This window comes from Mus caroli, unplaced genomic scaffold (genome assembly GCF_978045245.1).
Source record: "Mus caroli unplaced genomic scaffold, Mus_caroli_1 scaffold_14, whole genome shotgun sequence".
Lineage (NCBI taxonomy): Eukaryota > Metazoa > Chordata > Mammalia > Rodentia > Muridae > Mus > Mus caroli.
The window spans coordinates 2,736,469-2,762,714 of NW_028227269.1; the positions used below are offsets into that span (position 1 = coordinate 2,736,469).

The window sequence follows — 26,246 nt, forward strand, 5'->3', positions numbered from 1 at the left end:
CTAGCTGCATATGTATCGAAAGATGGCCTAGTCGGCCATCAATGGAAAGAGAGGCCCATTGGACTTGCAAACTTTATATGCCCCAATATAGGGGAATGCCAGGGCCAAAAGAATGGGAATGGGTGGGTAGGGAAGTGGGGGGCGCTATGGGGGACTTTTGGGATAGCATTGGAAATGTAATTGAGGAAAATATGTAATAAAAATATTAAAAATAAAAAAAAAACCAAAACAAAACAAAAAAAATTTCTCCTAAAAAAAAAAATAAATAAAAGCTGCAGAAATCCAAAGCAAAAAAAAAAAAAAAAAAAAAAAAAAAAGAATGTTAAAGTCTCGTTCAAATGCTTGTTGTTTTTAACATTCTGCCCAGCTGAATTGGCTGAAGGGACATTTTGTGAGAACCCCAAAGAATACGGTTTCTGGTGTGTTTTTGTTTTTGTTTGAATCACAGTTCATAACTTTGGGCTTTTGGATGTCACAAAGTTTGGGTAAATTAGGAAGTCAGACAATAAATGCAATTGCTGAGTTTAATGTTTAGATAAAAAAAAAAAAAGAAACCATATATACACAAACAAAGAAATGTTTTTCATTTGGTAGTATTTATATGTGTCCAGTATAAGGAGGTGGATGGAAGAAATGAGAAAATGTTAATGTGCTTTGTTGACTCTCAAGAACATATATTAAATCAGCCTTTGTTGTATACAGAATAGAGTTAATACCTGACTTTTGAGTTGTGATTTTCTTTCTAAAATCAGAGAGCACTGGACTTCATACATTTTACATTCAAGACCATATGCTACTTGACACTAATCCATTTGAATCTTTCTCAATAATAATTATGTTGTTTTTCTTACTTGATGATTATTTATTATTATTTCTGTTACATGTTTTAAGGATTGTTTAAGATGTTTTCCACATACTTCTAACTGATTAACTACCAACTGCTCCTTTTCCATATTATATGGCTCTTGAAAATAATGTCTAACAAATTTATGCTCTGAAACGAAAAAAAAAAAAAAAAAGCAACGAGAAGGGGAAACAAGAAAATAGGGAGAATCAGTTGTTTTTAAATGTTTTATTAGATATTTTCTTTATTTACATTTCAAATGATATCCCCTTTCCTAGTTACCCCTCCAAAATTCCCCTATCCCCTACCCCTCTCCCTGCTTTGCAACTGACCCATTCCTGGCTCTGGTACTTCCCTATGCATAGAGCCTTCACAGGACCAAGGGCCTCTCCTCCCTGTGATATTGGTGGTAGAGTTCCAAGGAGCTCTGGGGTACTGGGTAGTTCATATTGAAGTTCCTCCTATGGGTCTTCAGACCCCCTTAAGCTCCCTGGGTACTTTCTCTGGCTCCATCATTGGGGACCTTGTGTTCCGTCCAATTGATGACTGTGAACATTCACTTCTATATTTGCCAGGCACTGGCAGAGCCTCACAGGGGACATCTATATCAGGTTCCTGTCAGCAAGCTCTTGTTGGCAAGTGTCTGGGTTTGGTGGTTATTTATGGGATAGATCCCCAACTGGGGAAGTCTCTGGAGGGTCGATCCTTCAGGCTATGTTCCAAAATTTGTCTCTGTAACTCCATCCATGGGTATTTTGTTCCCCATTCTAAGAAAAAATGAAGTATCCACACTTTGGTCTTCTTTCTTATTGAGTTTCATGTGTTTTGCAAATTGTATCTTGGGTATTCTAAGACTGTGAACTAATGTCCACTTATCAGTGAGTGCATATCATATGTGTTCTTCTATGGTTGGGTAACCTCACTCAGGTTGTTATCCTCCAGATCCATCCATTTGCCTGGGAATTTAATAAATTCATTGTTTTTAATAAAAAAAAGTTACTTTGTTTAATTGCTCATGGCTCCCTTTCATTCTCTCCTGATTTTGTTATTTGTAAGGATGACATGTTGGGGGTGTCATATCAGTCAGAGAAGTGGACCTTGATCATCTTCATAATGTTCTAGCTTTTCTTTAGTTTGGATAATTTTTATTCACTTATCTGTGGACTTCTCCCTTCAGTATATGTATGGCTCAGTGCTTTTGGTGGCTGTTCTGCTGGTCAACAGCTTTATTGAGGGAGAGATGAAACACAACAAACTATACTCACACAATGTGTATACATTGCTAGGTTCTGCCATCCAAACATATCCACCCACGAAATTACCACTATGGGCAAAACAGCGCGGATAATAGTCAATCCCAGAGGCTTTCTTAGATTCATCATCCTGCCTCTTATCTGCCATCAGCCTGCAGGAAAAACACTGATATATTTTCAGTCACTAGTGATGAGTCCCCAATTTAAAAAATTCTATAAAAATGGCATGAGATGGTTTTCTTTTCTTATCTATGCTTCTCTCTTACATAGTTTTATACAATGCTCCCATATAGTTGTGTGTGGCTGCTTCAGTCACTTTTTGAGAATAAATAAATATATCACAGCCTGTTCATATGCTAATCCCTTAAACACCTAGTTACTTGAAGTTTATGGCTATTCCACACAAAACTGCCAGGAACATACTCAAGTCCTTGAGTGAAAACATGCTTTCGTTTTTCATTATCAGTCTCTAGAACTGAGTAAGTGTGCTACACACACACACACACACACACACACACACACACACACACACACACATTAAGTGTGCTTTTCAGAAATAGCAAAAATGTTGGCCAAAGTGATTGGAGGGTTTTCCACCAGTCAGCAGTATATGAGAGCTTCGGTTGTGCTATAGCCTCACTGTCATTTGTTATTGGAATGGTCATTATTTTTAATTTTAGGCATTCTAGTTTACATGTAACACTATCTCATTGTGGCTTAAATTTGCATTTCTTCAACAGCTAATGAGGCTGAGCTCCCAGAATGTGCTCTGTGCATTTCATATATCATTTTGCTGAATTGTTGGCTTCTGTATCTTGCTATTTTTCATTATTTTCTTTCTTATTATTGAGTTTTGAGAGTTCATTGTGCATTCTGATACAAGTCTTTTATCAAAATCTGTGTTGCAAGTGTTCTCTTGTAGTTAGTACTTTGTCTTGATATTCTTGTAACAGGAGTGTCATTGAGAGGTAGTTGTTTTATAATTTTGATAAACATCAATTTATCTATTTTTTCTTTTATGGATTTTTATTTTTATGCCATTGCTAAGGTAAATAAAAACTTTTGATACTTTCTTTTCTAAGAGAATTGTAACTTTAGGTTTTATTCTTATGCGCCATTTTTATGCTTAAGTTTATAGGGCCGATGGACTGAAATCAATTGAATACCTAATAGAAGCATGTTGAGGTCTAATGATATAATCAACTTTGTAGGGAAGGCTATCTCTCTGGGATCGCTTTACAGTTTGTCTACAATATAGTGGTAATATATGTGCAGATCTCTCCCTGGATAATCTCGGGCATTCTGTGGATGCATTTGTCATGTTGTGCCTGCTGTACTGTCTCTTTTATTATTATAGCTTTATGTTATAGTTTTGGGGATGGCATGTCCCTCCAACACGTGTGTCAAAACATGTGTCAAATAAAGGCTTTATTAACAGCTTGGAATAGGAGGTGGTGGAAACCTTTAAAGGATGCCCTTTGAGAGGTTTAAAGTCATTGTACAGGATAGCACCCAGAAAAGAGATATGGGGCCTGTCTCTTCCCCTACAGCTTTGCTTTACCATGAATGTCATACTATAGTGGGCTACCTTACTAAACTCCCCAAAATAATGGGAAACATTGGCCATGAATTTTAGACTTCAAGATTATGAACTACAATGAACCTTTATTCCTTTAACTTGATTATGTCAGTTATTTCCTAATAGCAACAAAAATCTGAATTCTATACCTTCCTTTGGGACCTAGAAGTGTGAGCCATTCAATTTTGTTCTTTTAAAAAATTATTTTGACATTTTATAATCTTTAAGTTCTTATACAAATTTTAGATCTTCTCTCAAGTGAGTTATTTTTATAAGATTCCACAATTAAAATTTTACTTTAAACCTTCTACAGTTCTTTGGGTGGGCTCATGTTGAATTTATAGATTGTTTTTAAGAGGATTAACATCTTAATGGCATGTGTCATCCAACCCATGAAACAGCATCTTCCTTTGTTTAGGTCTTCTTCAGTTTCTTGCAACAAAATTTTGTATCTTTTGGTGTATAGATATTGGAAATACTGACACAGATTTGTCTACAAGAATTCCATATTTTTAGTTGCTGCTGTAAATTATATTGTTTTAGAATTTTTAAAAAGATGGCTACTTATTGCTAGCAAATGCAATACAATTGATTTTTTATACTGAGCATATAGTCTCTAATGTAATTGTTTTAGTAACTTTTCCAATCGCCTCTGTAGGATTTTCTCTGTGATCCTGTTAACTCCATCCAGTGAGCATGGACTGATTGTCCCTGGTTTATACACTTTCAGATTTATAATGGTCCACAAGTTATATGTAGTAATTTAGTGGATACTGTGCAGTGTGCTTTCTGGTCCCCTTTTTACCAGACTCTGTGGTGCAGGGAGCCACATGTTTGAGGCAGCCATAGCATCCTATAGCTTAATAGTCAGCGTTCTGTGCTCTATTATATTGCTAAGGTGTAGTGTTTACTTAGTTATGTTAGGGACTTATTTGGTTTTTGTTTATTTTGTTTTGTTTTTTTGAGACAGTGTTTCTCTGTAACTCTACTCTAGCAGTCTTGGAACAAGCTCTGTAAACCAGGCTGGCCTTAAACTCATAGATATCTTTCTGCCTCTTCCTCCTGAGTTCTGGGATTAAATGCATATGCCACCCCAGCCCCAGACATTATCAGGTTCTTGTATTGTCAATTTACATACATGGTATTTAATACATGCAACCTTGTCCTAAGTTAAGGAGTATCACTTAAATTTTCAATTTTGTAATTTCATGTGTTTTTATAGTCCTTTTCTTATGGGAGCCTTTCTGTTTTTAATTACTTGGTGAATGCAGTTCTTTATTCATTTGAGCACAGTTATAATAGCTGATTTAAAGTAATTTTTACTTAAATGTCAACATCCACTCTGTAATCCCAGGGTCTGCCTTCATTTTGTTGCATTTAAATGTGTCTAGTGATTTCAGATTTTATCTAGGATATTCTATAATATACTCTACTCTGTAGGTACTTTAGATTATTCTTTTCTGTCTTTTTAGAAAGTTTATATATATATATATGTATATGTATATGTATATGTATATGTATATGTATATGTATATGTATATGTATATGTATATGTATATGTATATAGTGTATGCTTTTTAGAAGGATGCATTTTAATATTTTTAAGTGTATGTCTGTGTCTGTGCCTGTGCCCATTTCTGGGTCCTGTGTGACTATGTAAATGCAGTACCCATGGATACTGGAGGCATATGATGCAGGGGGCTGGACTTGTAGGTGATTATGCCCTGCTTGATATGAGTGCAGGCTTCAAACTCAGGTCCTCTGCAAGAGCAGCAATGCTTTTAACTGACAAGTCAGCTCTCCAACCCCAGATTCGTTTGCTTTTAGAAAAGAAAATTAACTTACTGGACTGAGCAAAAACTATCTCACCTCAGCTGAGTTTCCTTTTGTCTATCTCACATTTGTACATTTTAAGAGACATAGTTCCAAAAATACAGATACAGATCTCCCCAAATTTCCTCTTGTTTTAGAGTTAAATTTTTTGAGAATTTAATCTGTGGATGCTGTATTTACATAATTTCCATCTCTCTCTTGCTCCTCCTATTTGTTCTGTGCTCCTTCCCTCTCAAATTCATGACCTTTTCTATAATTATTACACACACACACATACACACACACACGGGGGGGGGCAGTGGTGGGAAGAGAGGGAGAGAGAAAGAGAAATAGTATCTGCAGAGATTTTTCTATGTGTATGTGTTTAGGGCTGACCATTTGGGATAGGATAACCTATTAGAGACTTGTCCCAGAAGGAGGCCTTATCTCTTAGCATCCATTAATTGCTTATAAATATTGTAGGGATGGAGACATTCAAAAATTTCCTCATCCATTACAAGTCAGTTGGCATTGTGATTGTTTAGGTCTTGTTGTTTAGACCTAAACACTATGGTTATATTGTTGAGATTTCATGGGGGCAGCTTCCCTGTCATGTAAAGAAAGACTATCTCATAAGAGACATTATGGTCCTATGGGTTTTACAGTGTATCTGTCCCCTCTCCTGTGATGGTCCCTGAACCTCAGGTATAGTGTTTGTATTGTAGATGTATTCTTTGTAGCTGGGCACCCCATGGTCATTTGTTCTTTGCATTTTGAGCAGTTGTGGATTTCTTTAATGATTACCATCTGCTGAAAAAAAAAAAGGAGCTTCAATGATTGGGAATAAAATTTACGCTTGCCTGTGGATGTAGGTCTAATTTTTTAGAATGAAGTTGGGAATTATACTGCCTTAAAAAAACTGTAGTAGTGTGCTATCATGTAGGGCCCAGCCCCACTGGCTTTACAGTACTAGGCAGGAATTAGCTCCTTTTAAGTGTGCTTTAATTCCACATAGATGGCTATTGGTATCACAAAGTAATAAATGTCACCATTTTAGCTAGGTTGCCTGACCAGTAAGCTCTTAGGATCTGTTCATCGCTGCCCCGAATTTCTACCTTTGTTGGGTTACAGACACAATAACTTTGCTTGGATTTTCACTGAAGTGCCAGGAATTTGATCTCGGTTGCCATGCTTGGATGCATCACATACTCTTTTCACTGCATCCTCTCTCTAGCCCCTCTACTCACCTTCTTGATAGCTCTACCTATCGTCAGTATGATGCAATTTTCTTTTGGAGTGATATTGCCATTCTAGCCTAGGTCCCAGATTAAGCAGGAATAAAACATATCAGAGCACAAATTTGTGATATTTCAAACACTGCCTGCTCTTCAGCATATACCAGAGTTCTCTAGCCAAACCCAAAACAGGTTGACAAATTCACAGCACACCTATAAATTTAAGAAGTATTTGTCTGCCTCGGGACCTGAGCCTGTGATTGTTCATTACACAGCATCCACTGACCATTACAAAGCTATGCTATTTCTCTTTCATTGTATCTCACTTTATATCTGCCCATCTTTTTTTCATCAGTAAACACTGGGCACCTACCTGTCCATCAGAAGTGTCACTGTGGCTGCTGAGTTAGGATTACATTTACTTACAGGATTTCTCCATTTCAGATAGTGTTTATTTCATGCTGACAATGAGAGAAAGGCAGCCAGTTAATCTTGACACAATTGAATTCAGAAATGCCTCAGATCTAATTTTACTTCCTTCCCATTCCCCAGTTACTCTTTCTGCTTCCTTCAGTTGTGTGTGTTTCAAGTCATTCCCACTGTTTACTTTTAATTTCTACTTCATTTTAATTATTTAATGGGTGGCATCCGGGTAGCACCTGTCATTCACCGAGTTTACTGAACAGTTTGTTTTCTGCGTATGAAATGTCAAAAGTATTTGATCTGCAGCTTTGTCGGTACTACTATTCTTCGGGCTGCAGACCCCGGGGCCCAGCCTTCCTTTTCTTTCTGAGTGCTTGAAAGGGACAGGATTCTTGGAGGTGAGAGCAGAGTATTTCAAAAATATAACACATAACTGTACATAAGCCGTGACTAGCAAGTCAAAAATTCTTAGTTGTTTACCTGCTGATTGTGTACAAACGTGTGGAATTCACAGGCATCATGGCGTGCTCAGTCACTGGTGTTAGGGGTCAGCACAGCGAGGGAGGGATCAGTGTTTGATTGGAACCCTTGCGCATCCCATGTACAATCTAAGAAACATGGTTTGCTCTTCTTACCCCAACGCTGCCCACGAGAAGAAAATTCTATGCTAACCCTTCCTCTCTTGCTGTCTCTGACTTCTAGCTGCCTACCCATGAGTGCCTGCCCAGGGGCTCAGCTTTTTTACCTTATATGGGCAAACATCCCAGCTCCTAGCTCACACCTGCCCAAACCTCATAAACCTCCATTGTTTTAGCCTGGATAAGTGATTTTATTGACCTCCACCCATGAGATTTGTGAACTTGCTGGGGATCTGTCTCTCAATAAGCCTGCCTTTATACTTTTCATTTGGCTTAAATGGTTCATTTCATTGACATGGAAACCTATAAAGCAGTATTTTTTTCAAGCTACATCAGATCTCTTTTAGCAGTTAAGCCCACTGGTTAGGGAAATGAAAATGTGAGCCTGTGGATTATATCTGCTGTGCACTAGAGACCTGACCTTAGAAGCCATTTTTAGCTTTGAGTCATGGGAGATAGATTTCACAAAGGGGAAGAGAACAGAAACGAAGTAGAAGATGCTTCTAAAAGTCTCAGAAACAATAAAAGTGATGAGAGTTTATCAGCATCACTTCAGGCATTTGTGATATATTTTGTAGTTTTATAATTTGAGACAAACCCAAATCTATTTTGGAGGCTTCAGTTTTTAAAGTGAGTTAGTTGTCTCAATGAGAGAACCCTTTATCATCTTGGCATCTAAAGGACTGGGTGTACCTGAAATTATGTTAGAATTAAACTCAATGTGGTTGTGTAGCTCTTTCCTGTGATCTGCAGCATTCCTTCATGGGGCGATGTTTTTTTAAGACTCAGGAAGTAAATCAACTTAGAAGTCTCAGGAAGCTCCTGAAATTGAGACGTTTCACAAGACTCCTCTCCAAGACTACACAAGTAGTGATGGTTTCAGAGAAGAGATTCGGACTGACAGACTGTCTAAAAATTAGAGGGAGCTCCAGGGGCAGAGCTTTCAGGAAGCATCACTTAGGTTGGCAATGGACTTCTTGATGACATAGCTGCCCTTAAGTCACTGTGACCTGGGTAGGCTTACTTAGTTAATTGATTGAGGCTTAGGTGGAATCTTTCCTTTGGCCTGTCCTTGGGGCCTTATCTAGGATGAAGAGACATTTGTTCATATCCTCCCAGGAAAAGTCATATAATATGTATTCTCATTTTTTAAAATTTTCTTTTATATTATGAAGGTCCCAATACCCTTTCAATACCACATAAGATATCTATTGAGATTTCTGAATTGATGTTACCAGAGATCCATGCTTTTGTAATAAATACTGAGCAGGTTTTGAGATTACCCCTGCCATTTATACCTTCTCAAGAATCAGTGTGGAAGATTGGTTACCTAGTATAGCACCATGGGAAGAGAATTTGACCATGGAAGCAGACAGATTGAATGCTTGTGGACAGGAATAAAGCCAGGCAAATGGTGGTCTGGGATCTATTTGGTAGATTTGCAGAGGAAAAGAACATAGCAGTTGGGGGATGCAGGGAGTTGTATTTTGGGCTTTAGAAGGTTATTTGGAGCCAAGCAGCAGGGTTTCCTGGTAGACAGGAACAGTCTGCCCTGGAACAGGCTACAGCTGAGTTGGGAAGATGACACAAAGGAAGTAGCAGGAACCAGCATGGGGCCTCTAGCCTGGGCTTCCATGCACAATCTGTTCCGTTTTCCAAAGCAACTTCCATGAACAGTACCAAGCTTATATCCAACAATGGCCTCCTCAATACTTTTCTATCACATCAACAACAAAGCTCACTGTAGGCATTCCCCTCCTAACATCTGTCCTGTCCCCAGCTTTGCTTCCTCTATGTCTCCACTGCTTTTCAACTGCTCAAGTCTTATCTTTGCTCACTTGACAGATGGTTTAATCTCCTGTCTTGGCCCTGGAATCAGAGGTTCTTCCCTCATGCAAGTGTGACTTTTCAGATTTTAACATTGTCTATCTTGTTACCTTTTTCAGATCTCTACCCAACTGTTATCTCATCAGACTATCTATCACTGCCTATACTTTGATATGTCTTTATCTTTTCTCAGAGCAAATACCATCACTTCATTTTGTATATATGGTTATTTCTTCTTAGGCTATCTATCATTGGAGCATGGGCTTCTTGAGCACAAGACATTTGTTTGAATCCCTGCTGAACTCCAGTCTCAGAAACCATTTCTGATGTGGTATGTTGCATATTCTTTAAACAGAGGAGTTAATGAGCAAATGACTTCGTTGCCTCATTGTAAGGTGTGTGTGTGTGTGTGTACATTTGTGTGTGTACGTGTATGTGTGTATGTATGTACATGTGTGTGTGTGTTTCATTACTGTGACAAAATACCAAAGATAAACTAGCTTAAAGGAGGAAAGATTTGTGTTTGACTCAGTTGTTCCTTTGTATTACAATGAACTAGATTATCAATATCATGGTGATAGAAGTAATTAGCAGAAGGGAAGAAAAGAGAGAGAGGGCCTAGATTCCCCAACCCTATTCAATGGCACTTGTGTCCAATGACCTGCTTTCTCCATCAAAGTTCTACCTCCTAAGGTCTCTACTTCCTGCCAATGTCTCCATCATCCGGGCATCAAGCCTTCAGTACATAAGTTTTTGGGTGGATAGTTAACATCCTAGTCATAATATAAAGCTACCCACTACCTGCATTTGGTAATTAGCGTGTTGGAGCTTCATTTAGCTGGTTGAATCCTAGCCAAGTTCGTTTTTATCTCCACAGAGTGGGCTAAAATGGGATCTTTGAATGATAGCTGAGGTTAACTGGGACCAAATGACTGAAACAAATATTAACAGTAGAAATTGTTTTTAAAATCATATTAACAAAAAATATGTGTTTTCTCAGCCTATCATATCATTTAACTGGTTGAACATGCACTTCTGCTCTACCCTTTCTTAGGACATCCAGTGGGTTCAAAGTCCCAGAGACACGGAAGTGATATGGCAAAAAAAGCTTATGATCCAGTATGGAGGAAGACTTTTTTCCCCTTCTGATCACAACAAGATGGCAGCTGCAGTGTCTGGATGACCAAGATTGCTCAGATTAGTTCAAGATCTCGTGAAAAGCTTCACTCTCAAAGGAAAACAAAATATATAAATTTATCAGTTCAATCTGCAGAGCTACAGAGAGTTGAGAATGACCATTGGCCCTTGCTCTCTAAATGGCATGGGGTTCAACCTTATTGAAGGAATTTGAGTTAGAAATTGGGTAAGAAAGGTCCTTTTGCCACCTTTGTCTTTTTAAAGGTGCACCATGTAATCCCTGGGATTGTTAAGCCTTTTAACAAGGTAAAAGATATTAAAATAATTTGTCTTGGCTTTTGTCCTTTCTCAGAGTTGTAAACATCACAGAACAGAGTCTGCCAGTCTTTTATTGGGCTGCCTGGATGAATGCATTTGATAGAAGCAACAGAGTGTAACTAAACAAGATGCCTGCAGAATCTGGCCTCTCTTGTGCCTCATGGTATTTGCCAGAATTCATCCTAGAGCTGACTCAGAGGCAGTCTCACCCACTGGGCATGTGGGCAGACTAATTAAGCTGCTGAAATCTTTGGAGTGTTGTCACCAGCCCTTTACCTCATGTGACCACAAAAGGATGAAAGCCCAGCTGGAGGCAGCCAGTGTCACAAGACTTATGCCAAGACTCTCTTTGTTTCCTTCCTCCGATGGTGATGTCACTTCTTGGGGTCTCTGAGGAAGCACTCCAGTGAATGGGTTCCCTGGTGTCTGCTATGGTGCTGAACACTTGATAAGTTTAGGAATAAAGATGGATCCCATATGCTTTTCCTCTAACAGCGAAGTTAGAAGCCATGGGTATAACTTCATCAAAGTGCCAGGATGAGATGTAGTCATCCACCCAGCCCAAGTTATCCTAGAATAGAGCAAGTATGCACAGACGCAGACTGCAAATGCCAGTGTTTGGGCAGAATCCTGCTCTCTGTGGACTGGCTGGCTTCTGAAAGCCATGAAATGAGAAGATTCTCATATAATTTTTGAAAATTCACTAATAAGCCAATCATATAAGAGGAAGAAGGATAATACTTTTTAACCAAGTACAGCCTACATAACGACACCTGTTTCTACCCCTCAGATTAGATTGCATAGGCAGACGCCTCTTGCTGGAAAACCAATTTCTCTCAGTCCTGTCTGCTCTATGTGTCCACCCTTTCTGTTGTGCAGCCTCCAACGTCATAATGCAGAGAGTGATACTCTATCTTTACCCTACTGTGTTAAACATTGGTGCCCAGGTACCAAAGGCAAATAGAGGGATGCATAGCAGGAAGGTGGCTCTTAGCTCCTCTCTCTGCTGTGTTTCCCAAGGCTTCTGCCATGCCATGGATTGATATTACCTCCCATTTGCAGCAAGGTACCTGTCTTCTAAGGGGTATCCTGGAATTCTCTCGTCCACACTGTAATTCACACTGCATGCTATCACTGGGCTAATGTTCTGAAAACACCACTCTTACAGAGTCACTCAGACTCCTCGAGCCTCCATTTCCTCATTGAAAAATGGATATGTTTGTTTTCCCTGCTTGCCTACCTGATATTGTTGTGGAAAGCACCAGAAAAGACCGTGGTAGAAAGAGCTTTGCGGAGAGAATCATGCTGTGCATGTGGAGCTAGACCTTGGAGATGTGGGCTTCCCATCGCCTGCTGCCTAGTACAGCATGTGCACACAATTGAGCTTGGTGTTCAAGGCTTCCAGGAGCAAGCATAACCTTGGTTGTCTTTCCCTTCCCCAACTGTACTTTTGTGAAGTACACCTGTACCTTCCCCGAGTGTTGCTCATCTCCGGGAAACTTTACATCTGAGGTGTTGTAGGCTCTGTAGCTAGAAGTGTTTCAGTGTGGCTGCACATTTAAAAACCTCAGAACAGTCTGAAAGAACTCCATCTACCTTTGATTGAGTCATTTTGGAATGAAGTAAGAAAGGCTGTGCTCAGTTACATATTCCAATGACTCTAATGGATGCCTAGGGTGAAGAGTGCCTAGTTTAGGCCTCCCATTTAGCATTGACTTGTTTTGTTTTCTTGAGTACAATGTTCTTCTTCATTAGTCTCAGATTTTTATAGACCAGAGGCCCTTCTTCATCTCCTTTGTTCCATAAAGCTTTCTGTCTGTTCAGGACACAGCTAGATTTTGTACATGGGACTTATCAAATCTGCATGAGCACACGTCAGTTCTTTTATCTTCCTCGCCCATCCCTCATTCTATCATCCAAGTCTGAAGTCAGCATTAGTTATTTCTGTGGGTTGGGCCAAGCATGAGCCTCATTTGTGCTTACCAATGGGAACTCAAAGCTGTGTTTGCTTGGCAGAGTAGCAAGGGATTCCTTCTATCAGGAAGCCTTTCATAGGTCTCTTTCTTGGGGGCAGGGTCCGTTTGGTGGCGTCGAAGTTCAGAAACAACAGAAGTAGAATTTTAAAACTAGTCGCCTAGAATGATAGTAGGAGGTAGAATGATGCATTTTCACGGACAGCCAAGTCAAAACCATGGTTTTGTTAGATACATGTATTTAAGGCCAGATACTCAAGAAAAGAGTCTCAGTGATGACAGCAGTTTGTTGCACTGCTGTTCTCTGACCTTTCCTGTTGCACTAAATCCACTGTTCCTGGGTACCACAGGAAGCTTATACGGTTTTTGTTTCCAAATCCTGTGGACTGGAGGGTTTCAGTTATGGGAGGGAGCTATGAGCTCTTGGACTTCAAGAGTGGAATTATTGTTAACAGACATGTTTACAGTTACTCTTAGATACTGCTCACATACTATACAGAAGTTGTTTCTCTACTCATTCCCTCTGCCCTTTTGTGTTTGGAGGCTGCTCTTATTGTGGCCACTTAATCTCATCTACTTAGCTGCAGCAGGTGGCTTGCAATATTCATAGAATGTGACTGTTCATTTCTGGTATTCTTAACATGGTTTAAAAATATATTTGATTTATTTTATGTCTGTGGCTTCCCAGTTCATGTATGTGTTACAGTGTACATGTGTGTGGAGGTCAGAGGACAATTTGTGGAAATTGATTCTCTCCTTCCAGGGACCAAACTCAGGTGATCAGGGTGGGAGGGTGGGGGGCAAGCACCTTTTCTAGCTGAGCCGTTGCGCTTGCCCAGTGTGCTATTTATATAAGCTATGCTCATACCTAATGTACATCTTTCTTGCTGGGGACTGAACCCAGGGCTCCATACACATTTGGCAAGCATCCTACCACTGGGGCACACTCTAGCCCCTCTGTTGTTCTTTTGTATGAATTATAAGCATTATATACTGTGTCATCTATTTTCCATTGTCTTCCTGAATATCTGTAGCACTTAGCTTCTTCCCAGAGCACACGTGATCTTTCAAGGCTTTGCTTAGTAATTTTGCTTCAGGCCATCTACTTTTTTGGGCCCTTTTCTTAAGAAGTCTTACTCTACTAAATGGAGATAAACACCATTAAAACAAAATAAAATACCACCTTGATTATAGTGTGCTGTGGCTGCTGAAAATTTATCTTCTTGTGAATACAAAACCCCCAGGCTGTCCGCTGTACTTCATATCTGAACTTCCCTATCATTCTTTAACTCTCTCTCCTAATCAGTCAGTTGGCATGAACTCAATAGAAAACTTGACCTGACAGCCTCACTGTTAACAGTGACCAAGGCAGACTTGAATGCCAGCAGCGTCTGCTACTTATGCCTTTTTTTTTGTTGGTGCCTGGACTACTACATATCTGTGTAATACATGATTTTTTAAGGACTTGAAATCAAGATTCAAGAGTAAAGATGCACCTTGGTTTGTAGTGACTACAGACCATGGTGTCTATACTAGGTATTTGGATGGGGTGGGCCATTCAGATGCACATTTGCTGGTGTTGTGAAGATATCCTGGCTGTGGACTCCCAGTCTTTGTATCTTGAAGATTTGGCTCTACTGTGACAGGGCATCGATATTCTTCATTTGCCCTGACATTACGCATGTGTGCGTCTGTGTGTGGTCTGCAGTAATTACAGTATATGCCACCTGCCGCATCCCGGAAGCATGAGGGGGTGGCAGGAGAGCATTTGTGCATTTGTGAGAGGCTTTTCAAAATTCATTTATTTCAATAATTTCTCCTCCCTCTCTCAGGGTCAGTTGGCACATCTGCCATGACTACACCCCTCGCTTCCTGGCACTGGTATCAGTGAAGACACCTGGTTTCTTCCTGCTCTCCGCAGAGGGAGAGGCATGAGGGTCTGTGGGCTCAGCGTTGAGCATCTGAATCTCACAGAGACATTTCAGAAAGTGTGCTGGGAAGACATATGCTGCAAGTTATTTTCCCAGAGTCGGGAACACAGCCAAAAGGACTTTATTTCATTCATTCCTTTGTTCAATATGATTTAGGTTACAAGTGTATGTTTTTCCTTGTGTAAAGAGTACTGGGGGTAGGGAAGGCAGAGAGCCTTAAGGCATCTCTTTCATCAAATATGAGAACACACACACATGCATGCATACACGCATGCACACACACATATACATGCTCTCACACACATATACATGCTCACACACACATACACATGCTCACATACACATACACATGCACACACACACACATGCGCACACAAACACACACAAGTACACACACACATACACACACACACACACACACACACACACACACACACACTGAAGATGCTCATTAGGCTGGGTGACGGTGACTGTCAGTCTGAAGAGCTGGCCTCCTGGATCCTGCCATGGCTGTGTCTTCAGCCCTATATTCATTCATAGGCTGTGCCTAACTGGTCAAGCTGTGAATAAAATTCTGGACATAGAAGAGAAAAAAGGAATATTCACACTTATATTGAAAACCAGAACTTGAGTATGAAGAAATACAGATCTGTTTTGAATCAGTGTTGTGGGACTCAGTTGTATCCCTGGCAAATTTCTTTTGAATGTAGCCTACAGTGTTTGGGGTTCTGGCTCCAGCAGGGAGGTTTTTGATAGAAATCCACAGTCTTTGCTGAAATATAAGCAGTAGTTTCAAGCTGCTGAGTGGTCAGCCATAAATGGGACACCCATATCAATGCCTACAAAGCCTGGGGACATTGGAGGAAAGAATGGAAGAAATAAAGGACACAGAGGAAGAAGTGGAACATCAGGGAACTCTGTCTTCCAGGGGTCTGGATGCATCCAGCTGGAGCTCAGCTGTCCCAGGAAAACTTGCAAAAGGGACTTTGCTCAGCAGCCTGCCTCACTGGCCCTCATGTCCCACAGAAGGCAGGAGGCTACTGGGGAAGTAGGATGGGGAACATCAGTCTCTTGGGCTGCTATAGTAGCCTAGCCTGATGTTGAGCTTGTTGCCCTCTTGCCTTTGCCTCCTGAAATTACAGGCTCGCTTTTCTATGTCCAGCAGCCAGCAATGTACTCCTATACCACAAGGCCAGGTTAAGTTTTTTATTTGCATAACGTTTATGTTGTGGTACTTGGGGACCAAACCCAGGGCATTCTGCATGCTAGGTCAGCATTCTTTAGCAGTCACTTGCATCCAAATTGAGATGTCTTTTGTGGATCCCTGTATTCTAGAAAAGTGCAAGCTAGTTGGTAGCAGAGATCCTGGAACCAGATGGAAATGTGAGATCAGCTTGGTGTCCTGTGGAAGGATGATACCAAGTATTTTGGAAAAGGAGGAGCAGTCATCCCTACTTTAGCTGTGAAGTGGATTTCTAAGGCATCTTCATTTTATGCCCCTTTATCAATGCATACAATCTGATTGTCTCTATCTTTGGGTAATTACTCCTATCTAATGAACTTAATTGCCAAGATTGCTATGGGTTTGCTGCATTTTAAACAATTCAGTTAAAGATTGCAAAAAGATTGACAATAAAATGTTTATCAGGTGAAAATTATCCTCACAGACAGACACACCCACTATCTGTCTTATAAAGACTGAATTCGAAGGCCCAGGAAATAGCTGGGAGGGTATTGATTTTTTCTCCCACTTGTCTATAGAAAGAAAATTATAGAAACAATAACAATCATACGTGTGCAGTTTTGAACACCTACACTGTGTTAAACACTCTAATTTTACATCAAATTGAGCAAAGATGGAAGAATCAGTAATTCTGCTCCCAAGGACTCTGGTTGTACACACCTACAAGACCACTCCCAGAGCTCAGCGATGCCCATATTGACACGTTACAAGGACTCTGGTTGCACACACCTACAAGACCACTCCCAGAGCTCAGCGATGCCCATATTGACACGTTACAAGGACTCTGGTTGCACACACCTACAAGACCACTCCCAGAGCTCAGCGATGCCCATATTGACACGTTACAAGGACTCTGATTGTACACACCTACAAGACCACTCCCAGAGCTCAGCGATGCCCATATTGACAAGTTACAAGGAATTCTGGGACTATTCCTCCTTGGCCCTCCTGTTCTGTAAGGATTCTCTCCTTAGCATTCAGAGCCGCAGATGACCCAGAAAGTAAACCACACAGTTAACAGAGCCTAGATCTTAATTAAACTACATATACCAGAGGGTGTCTGGTATATGATTGTGGTTAAGTACTGGCTTTCCCAGGAAAGCCATCCACTGCATAAACTTGAAAGAAGAATGGGTAGGATTTTGTTGAGGGACTTACAAAGAATTTCTCACATTGTTCATGCAAAATCATGATCCCCCATGGTGATGCCACTCTTGGCATTGGAGCTGTCCCCCATACTTATTGATAATGATGTGTACTCCTGATCACCCACTCCTCTGGGACTTATGTGAATATACAAAGTGCCTGGCCACTTCATCACGGCTTCTAGGTTGGTCATCCTCAGAAGGATTGACAGAGTAAAACCTGTGTTCTATTGTGTACTTTTTTCCACGTATTTCTGCACCACATTGTATTTAGAGCATTATGTTAGTGTTTAGTTTTTCACATGTTTGATCAGTGCTGCTTTGGCGCACACCTTTAATCCCAGCACTTGGGAGGCAGAGGCAGGCGGATTTCTGAGTTCGAGGCCCGCCTGGTCTACAGAGTGAGTTCCAGGACAGCCAGGGCTATACAGAGAAACCCTGTCTTGAAAAACCAAAAAAAAAAAAAAAAAAAAAAAAAAAAAAAAAAAAAGAAAGAGAAAGAAAGAAAAGTGTTGCAGTGTTGAATGGGGTAAGGCAATTATTGTGCTCAGAACTTCAGCAAGAGTAGTTTTCCAGTTTGAAGTCAGTCCCCTGATGGTCAAGCAGTGTTCCAAGCAAGCTGAGTCAGCAATCGAGGCATGCATGGCAAGGATGAGCCTGTTGAGGTGTTATGTTTACCTCTACACAGGTGGGAGTATCTGATGGTCTGATTGCCTTCTAGCATAGTTAGTCATACCCGTCTACAAACTCAGAGGTGTGTTGTATTATAAATTATTTCAACTGATCTCTCCTTTGGCTCACACTAAGGTACAGCATTTCCATTTTAGAAAATTATGTGGGCAGGTTATATTATCCGTGGCTTTCACAAGGGATTAGCAAGGGGACTTTAGGAACAGCTGTTTGAAGGAAGACGCTGGCTTGGGAGAGGCTCAGATGAGTGACTGTGTGAGAGCTTCATGGAGCCAATCTGTGCTGTGTGGAAAGCATAAGTCTTTACGTTTCGAGCCTTCATGAGAGTGAGCACTCACCTTTCTGATTCACATTCTTTTCCTGGGCAGCCACATGATTGGCTCAAGCCCAGATTGCTAATTGCCCATCAGTGATTTGTCAATTGAGTTGATTCTGGTTTCTCCTACATGTCTTCTTTTTCCCACCCAAAGGCTCAGGATCCTGTTGTGTTCTTCCCTCCAAGCACACTACCATATTACCTTAGCATTCCCTCTTTTTCCTTTTCTTTCTGTATATAGTCATTCCTTAATATTCCTTCCAGAACTCTCACTAGATAACCAAATCTGTGTATCCTCCAGTATCGTAAATACATGGCATGATATTTGCATCCTCCTACTTACTTTAAATTATCTCTAAATTATATTACCTAGCAATATCTATATCTATATGCTTACATTACCTAATGCAATATAAATAATATGAGATAGCATTATGCCATTATAATCTACTGTTGGATGATAGGGTCAAAAAAGACCAAGTCTTTAGTACAGGTACTTCATTACCATATATTTTTGATCCAGAGTTGGTAGAAGAAACCATGAAAATGGAACTCTGCATACCAGTGGGCAACTGTATATATGTAAACACACATATACATACATGCAGGCATGCACATATATATCTCATTTTTCCTAATTTGTTGAAGTTTGCCATGGTACCCATTGCATTGAATATGAAACCATCAATACACACAAGTTGCAGATCTGCTTGGCCCTGCGATGCCCTTTATAGCTGCAGGAGCCCATTCAGTGTCAGCCATTGCACCTGCAAAGTGTAGTTCTCTTCACTGTGTGGTGCTTTTCATTGTCTGTCATGGCTTTGATGGCTTTGAACACAGGTCTGTTATGCAGAAGACTATCCCACAGTTCGGGCATTGGAACATTTATTCATCAATAGGTTCATAAGATTATCCCATAGTTTGGAGTTTGGGAGATTTCTTCATCAATAGGTTCAGCTTCTGCATTTCTGATTAGAACTTTGTGAAGCAGAATCCGTGTTCTTGGTGCATTATTTCACAAGGCACTTGACATCTGAGTTCTCTTCTGTGTATCTGCATATTTCATTATGGACTCCTGGATTTACTAGGAGGTAACTATCCATTAAAATAATTTATTTCAGTGCTTAAGCTTTTGCCAGTTTAGATCTTGAGACTCATGTCTATTAGATACTGCATCATTGGACATTTTGTGTTTAATTCCAACAAAAGATAGTCTCACACATTCTTTACCTCACTCTGGAATCAACCATCTTCCCAGGAACTCTTGACTCTTTTTAGAAACTAAGACCTGGTGCTGAACCTGCTCATTACTCCTGGTTTAATTTGTTTCTAAGACTTCTCAGGAGACAGAACTACACCTCTGGATCTCCCCCTATCTATAACTACAAGTACATAAAGCATATTCATCTATCTGATACCCCCTCCCCAGTATACATCAATGTCTCTAAAAGCTATCCACCATCATGTGCTTATTTTAATCTACCCCTTTCCACTCTTGACAGCAAGAAACTTGGTGTGCATTGTATTACTTTACTTATTTTTCCAGTCACCTTGTAAGCAGCTAATGACCTAACCATCTGGCCACAGGGGCTGTTAATTCAGTGTCCCACTGATGCTGAGGGAGTCACCTCTCTTCCAGTCTTACCCTGAGAGGATGTGGGAAGGAAATAGTCTGTTATTTATAAAATTCATTTCAGGGTAATGGTGAAGGTACTTTTATAGTGCATAATAACTAAATGTGTATTTAGTAGTATACAGGATCACTTCTCATGTCCACCACATAACATTTTCCTATATATCGTATCTCACATCTCATTTCAATTTGTTTTTATGTCTGAAAGGCGGCTCTAGCCTTCATTTCCTCTATAATAATGTGCACTATACAGTAGTTGGCACTGTGTATTATTCTCTTCTGCTCTGGTATCTGGGGTTCATTGTGGCAAGTTTGCTTTTGGTCTGCATTGGAGAGTCTTAAAGATGAAGCTTTAAGATCACGCTCCGAGAACTCTTAAAACCGATCTCTCATCGATCTGCTGCCTCCTCCACTCGCCATGGACCCCAACTGCTCCTGTGCCTCAGATAGATCCTGCTGTTGTCTTGGCTCCTGCAAATGCAAACAATGCAGATGCACCTCCTGCAAGAAAAGCTGCTGCTCCTGCTGCCCTGTGGGCTGTGCGAAGTGCTGCCAGGGCTGCATCTGGCAAAGAGGCTTTGGACAAGTGCAGCTGCTATGCCTGGAGTGGGGACGTCTCCACAGCTGTGTAAATAGTATATGTAGGAACCTAGTCTTTTTTGTACAACCCTGACTCGTCCTCCACACCGTTTTCTATACAGCATGTAACTGACAATAAGAGCCGTTGACTTGATAAAGAAAAAAAAGCTAGTTTTAACATTTTCTTTCAATGTTCAATATTATGACTATCATTAGCAACAGACTTATTTTGGTCTTTCCCATCTGCTAAGTGGGACTTCCTTTTTCTGATTCCAAAAAACTGGCCTCTGAATGGTACTTCTATAGTATTCCCTCCGTTCTCTTTTGGAGCACTCCCTCAACCTACACTGAACCTCTCAGTATATCCCTTCGCCTGTCCTAATGAGTAGGTATTTATTCTGTATTTATTTTCTTTTCCTTTCCCCCACTCAGCACAGCCTCTCCTTCATTAGGTTGCTTCCACCTCTATAGTCAGGCCAGAGTTGATCCCATTATCGGTTTGAAGAGATTGTATATGTTCATTACTATAGTTTCTGTTTGTGAGAGTCATCACTGGCTCACTCTCGTGTTTCTCTCGGAGCTTTTCAATGTAGGTTTTGGCTCCTTTAAATAAGGCTCTCCTTTCACTCATTCGTATAAGCAGTTCCTCCTTCGCTTCTCTAAGGCAGTACATGGCTGGGTTTGGGATTCATTTACTCATCCATTTTGTTTTTCATTTCATGCTTACTGTTGTATATTTTTAAAAATAGTTTGGAACTTTGACTCATGCCTCATTTTCAGGGGTATTTTCTTGTTACTTAGTATTCCATCTCTGATTCCTCTTGTTCACTACCTTGGTGGTTATATTGAGGAGATACCATAATGGCTGTTTTAGTCACTGGCTCAACTGTAAAACCATAGAGATGACGGAGTGTGTTGAAAAGCCAGGAGAAGCCTTTGCCGGTTCCTCGCCTCTGGAATTGTAGTGCTGTGCCCCTCAGCTCCATGACCCGTCTGAAGAGCACCGAGGCAGCCCCCTTTCCTTCTATTTTATCAAATAGTGTGTATCTATGAGTATACCAGTCACTCTTCTCATTGCTAAGACAAAATTACTGCAAAGAAACTGATTTAAGAAACTGATTAATCATTCTGATCTTCCAGAATGATTTATTTAGTTTCTTAGTGGAGGAAGGAACAGCTTCTATCTGTAGAAGAGAGGAAAAGAGAAAAGATTCAAGGGGAAGCAAGGCTATAGGTCTCAAAGCATATACCTCCGGTTCCCTAATTTTGGGGGCTTTAGTCCCACATCCCTAAGATTCCATGGGATGGTCCAGCTGGGGACCATCTACTTAACCATTTGAGGCTTGGAGGACTTCACACATTCAAACCTACCAACGGAGGACGGTTTGAGGAGCTGGATCTCTTAGCTCTAAGCACTGAGCCTACTTCTTAGTTGCAAGGAGACTTGAACTGCAGGTACTCACTGCCTTGCTCTGACCCTGGGACTTATCAGTCTACTGCCAGGGCAGCTTATAGTTTGGAGTTGCTGATCTAGTTCTGATTCCTTAAACCATTTGTTGTTTTGCTTTGTTTTATTGTTTCTGAGCCTGGCTGGCTGTATTTTTGCTTTGCTTTGTTTTGAATATATCACTACATATTTTGAGCCAGAGTGACAATGTCAAAGTGTAGACTCACAGAGCTGTTTTGATAGAAAGTTTCCCATTTCCATTAGGCACAAGTAACATTGTGGTAGAAAAGAATGAGGATTTTAACTCATGTGAGCTGCCAGCACGGTTTACCTCCATCCTTCACTGAGTCACAGACTCTCCAAACACAAGGTCCACTAACACTGGACCTTGTTTATCTCTCTCTGTCTAGGAGCTATTTCATGGCAAGTTTATGCCTATGGATACCTATCAGTGTGGCTCACAGTGAAAAACGTTCTCTGGTGTGTTTTCTCATCTTGGTAGGAATGAGAGGCGCAGTCAGCAGCCATCTTGCTTTGGGAAAGAAAGGCAGGGAGGCAGCATCATCCCTTCCCAAAGAGCAAGCACTTTAATAACTCCTATGAGGCTGGTCAGACCTTTAACAACCCACAGAATGGTGTTCAGGGATGTCTTTTTGGATTCTAAGATGCTCGCTGACCTCTATATAGAGGTAAAACCTTTTCTTACTTTCAAGACTACATGTATCTCCTTGTAACTGCCATCCTGATGACCCAAATGGTTCTCTGTCATATAGCTGATCTGATATGGGACAATGCTGTTTTAAATGCTAGGGTTTTCCTCTTTGCCTAATTCCTCCTATTTCCTTTGGAGCTGGACTGTACCTCAGACCCTTCATTATTCTTGGTACCATCTCTCAGTGTGTTCTGTTTGGTTTTCATTTCTTATTTCTTGGGGGGGGGGCATTCACTGTTCATGTAAACAAACATATAATTTTATGCTATCTTGCTTCTAGCTCTCCTTAGGTGGAGAAGGATTCAATTTGTTCCATCACAGGCTTAAAGGTCTAACTAGATGGAGTTGCTGTCCTTGCTTCTAACATGGGTTATTCAGCCCATTCTTCTCCAAATACTTGTTCAGAACCTTGAGTTTGCAGTCTGGCCTGGTAAATGTTCGCTGCAATTCTGTAGTTCTTCCCTTGTTATCCCTGCTGTCTGGGAAAAGCTACTCACAGGCTGGTCCATAGACCGGGTAATGGTGTATTGATTGCTGAGCAGGTGGTTAGAGTGCGGTTTGATTTTTATATATAATTCCATTTTTTTTGCCCTTTGGCTGGTTGCTGAAAGGTGTTTTATGTTATAATTTCATCTACAGGATAATAATTTTGATTTCAGTGCTTCCCAGTTGTTTTGACTTTTTTCCTTTTCTCTTTTCACAAACTGATATAATGCTCTGAGACTGTATGAGGATTAGGAAAAAGAAAAAGTGTGGTGTGGTTTGTTAAACTGAATATTCTGAAATAATATCTTCTTACGTGGAGGACTCAAGTGAGCCTGCATGAGTTGGTTTGTGCTGAATGTCTCACAGTTATATTTTTCCAAAGAATATTTCATGAACTTTCATCACCTTATGAGATACTTATGAGTGATGGTCTCCACCCTTGTGAGAGTTAGATGTCACATGTCCTGTATCATCATTAGAAAGAACTTTTTCACTTGGTCATATGGAAAACATGGAGACTGCTAGAAGTAAACGTTTCTTATGTAACATTTACCGTGCTTATTCAGGGTAGAGCTCCTTAATTAAAAGATGGCCATAGCCACCCATGATCTGAAAAAAAATAACCTTCTGTTTGGCCTGGTACAATCTTGGAGATGCCCTTCTAAGCTGTGCAGCATACCCATAGATGTTATGAAGTGTATGTCCATTCACAAACGTGCTGCACGCTTGACTCATGGACTGTGGTCCAGAAGACTAAGATGCACTTGTTTGTTTCTGTTGGGCAATTAATTTGAATATTCATCCAATAAGAGACACCCACAACCACGTAGCTATGTGGAATATATCATCAGACTGTTTGTGTCAGGAAGTAGGAAAAAGCATAGGGGAAAGATGTTGTCAAAATTCGGTGGACAAGCTGGGCATGGTGATAAGAAGGTATAACTCCAGTATGGTGGCAAAAAATGATTGTTTTAGAGACGGGAGGAGGAAGGAATTGGTGGATCAGGGTGGGGAGAATGCAAAGGTGTTTCCTGTCTTGACTGATGCACAGAGGAGAAGGGGAAAGAGTGCTGCTGTGGAGGGATGCATATGGAGGGCAACTATTGAATGGTACCCCATCCCTCCTCACAACAGAAACTAGATAGTTACGACTTATTTTAGGGGGATTTCTAAAGATCTCCAAGGGAAGCATGCTAAGATGCAGACAGTCTTCAGAGACAGAGGCCCCCATGTACTAGCAGACCTATTTGAAGTCTCTTATATAGTGACTTCTCCTCTCTCCCGGAAACAACACCAGGCTCATGAGTAAAGTTCTTAGCTGGAGGCTACCCAGTCACTAGGTAGTCATTAGGAGATAAAAACTATTGATCATTATTTGTCTGATGCTTGTTGGAAACAGCAGGCTTCCTGCTAATATCTTTATCCACTTCTAAGGCTGTCAGCCTATTGACTTTCCTTTTTAAAACCAGTTGATTGGAGTTGGAGGTGCAGAAAAAATGACCTGTAAGCAAATGATGGGAAGGTTTGCTCATGACACATGTGCAGAAAAGCAAAGGTCTGCTCATGACACATGTGGTTTATCTTATGTTTTCCTTCTTTGAGTCAATTCCAAACAATACAAATAATACAGGAAGTAAGGTTCAATAATCTATGCATCACTAGTCATGTGGCAGCCCTGACTGTGACTCACCTTGGTAAGGAGTTGGTGAGTTTTGAGGCTATGGTGACAAAAGGGTTGTGTGTGGTTCCCCACAAAGGCTCCTGAGCCTCTGGCATATGTGAAGCACAGAGCCAACTGCAGAAGCCTTGGCTTTCTCTGCACAATAAACTCTGTAGTGTAGTCAGTCAAAAGGATTTCTTTTCTTTTCTTTTTTTTTTTTTCCGAGACAGGGTTTCTCTGTATAGCCCTGGCTGTCCTGGAACTCACTCTGTAGACCAGGATGGCCTTGAACTCAGAAATCAGCCTGCCTCTGCCTCCTGAGTGCTGGGATTAAAGGTGTGCGCCACCACCGCCCGGCTTATTCAGGACCATTCTTGAAGTTCTGCTGTTGCCAACACAGAGGTCCTTGGTATAGGCTCAGGCCAGAGGTACACAAGATACCCCATTTACTTTCTAAAACCAAATATTGTGCTATCACAGAGTAAAACGTATCTACCTCACAAAGGTTACTCACTGGGGATGGAGCTCAATTGGTAGCATGTTTGCCTACCATATACAAATCTCTGGATTCAATCCCTAGCACCAATTACAGCCATATGTGGTACATGCTTGTGAACCCAGCACCGGGGAGAAGGCAGCGTGCTCAGAAAATACAAGGCCATATAGCTACATAGGAAGTTTGACACCAGCCTAGATTAGGCTACATTAAGCTTAAAAAAAAATAGAAAAAGACATTTCTTCTGCTATTAACCTATTTATATAGTTATAATAAAAATATATTTCATATAGGAAGCACATATTTGTTCTCATGTTTTTAAATCACATCTTAGGATCTCTAATGTAAGAATTCTTTGATTTGGAGGTGAGCATCATAAGTATTTAACAAAAGAATGTGGCATCCTCTGCCCAGTTTCCCTTTGAAACATAAAATTATAGGTCATTAATACTGTAAGATAATTGATATTGGGGTTAGAGACATGGCTTAGTGGTTAAGAGCACTGACTCTTCTTCCAGAGGTCCTGAGTTCAATTCCCAGCAACCACATGTTGGCTCACAACCATCTGTAATGGGATCCAATGCCCTCTTCTGGTGTGTCTGAAGACATTGACAGTGTGCTAACATATAAAAATATAAATCTTAAAAAAAAAAGATAATTGATATTTTTACAATTCATCAAATTTGTTCCAATTTTCCAAGTTTTACTTGAGTTTATTTTTGCTTTTTAAATATGTTTTGTTCCAATGTAAAGTTTGTATCTGCTGCTATCATTAAGGCATAGAAGAAGTCTACTGAAGTCAAGGCCCTTGGGTTTCCAATCAGATATCCCATCTGCTCGAACCCCCCAGAATCATTAACCTGCTATCC

General features: G+C 40.5%; 1 long non-coding RNA gene and 1 pseudogene across 2 annotated transcripts in view; one reads left to right on the plus strand and one right to left on the minus strand.

Moving 5' to 3' along the window:
- The window catches only part of LOC110306874 (uncharacterized), a 54,400-nt gene extending 46,572 nt beyond the window's left edge, over window positions 1-7,828 (minus strand). For both annotated transcript variants that reach the window (XR_002379327.1, XR_002379326.1), the window contains exons 1-2: window positions 7,627-7,828; window positions 7,097-7,184 (exon numbers count right to left, since the gene is read on the minus strand). This is a non-coding gene — a long non-coding RNA (uncharacterized LOC110306874). The remainder of the gene's footprint in view (window positions 1-7,096; window positions 7,185-7,626) is intronic.
- Window positions 7,829-20,412: 12,584 nt separating this feature from the next.
- LOC110307290 (metallothionein-2 pseudogene) lies at window positions 20,413-20,629 on the plus strand (annotated as a pseudogene).
- The last annotated feature ends 5,617 nt before the right edge of the window (window positions 20,630-26,246 follow it).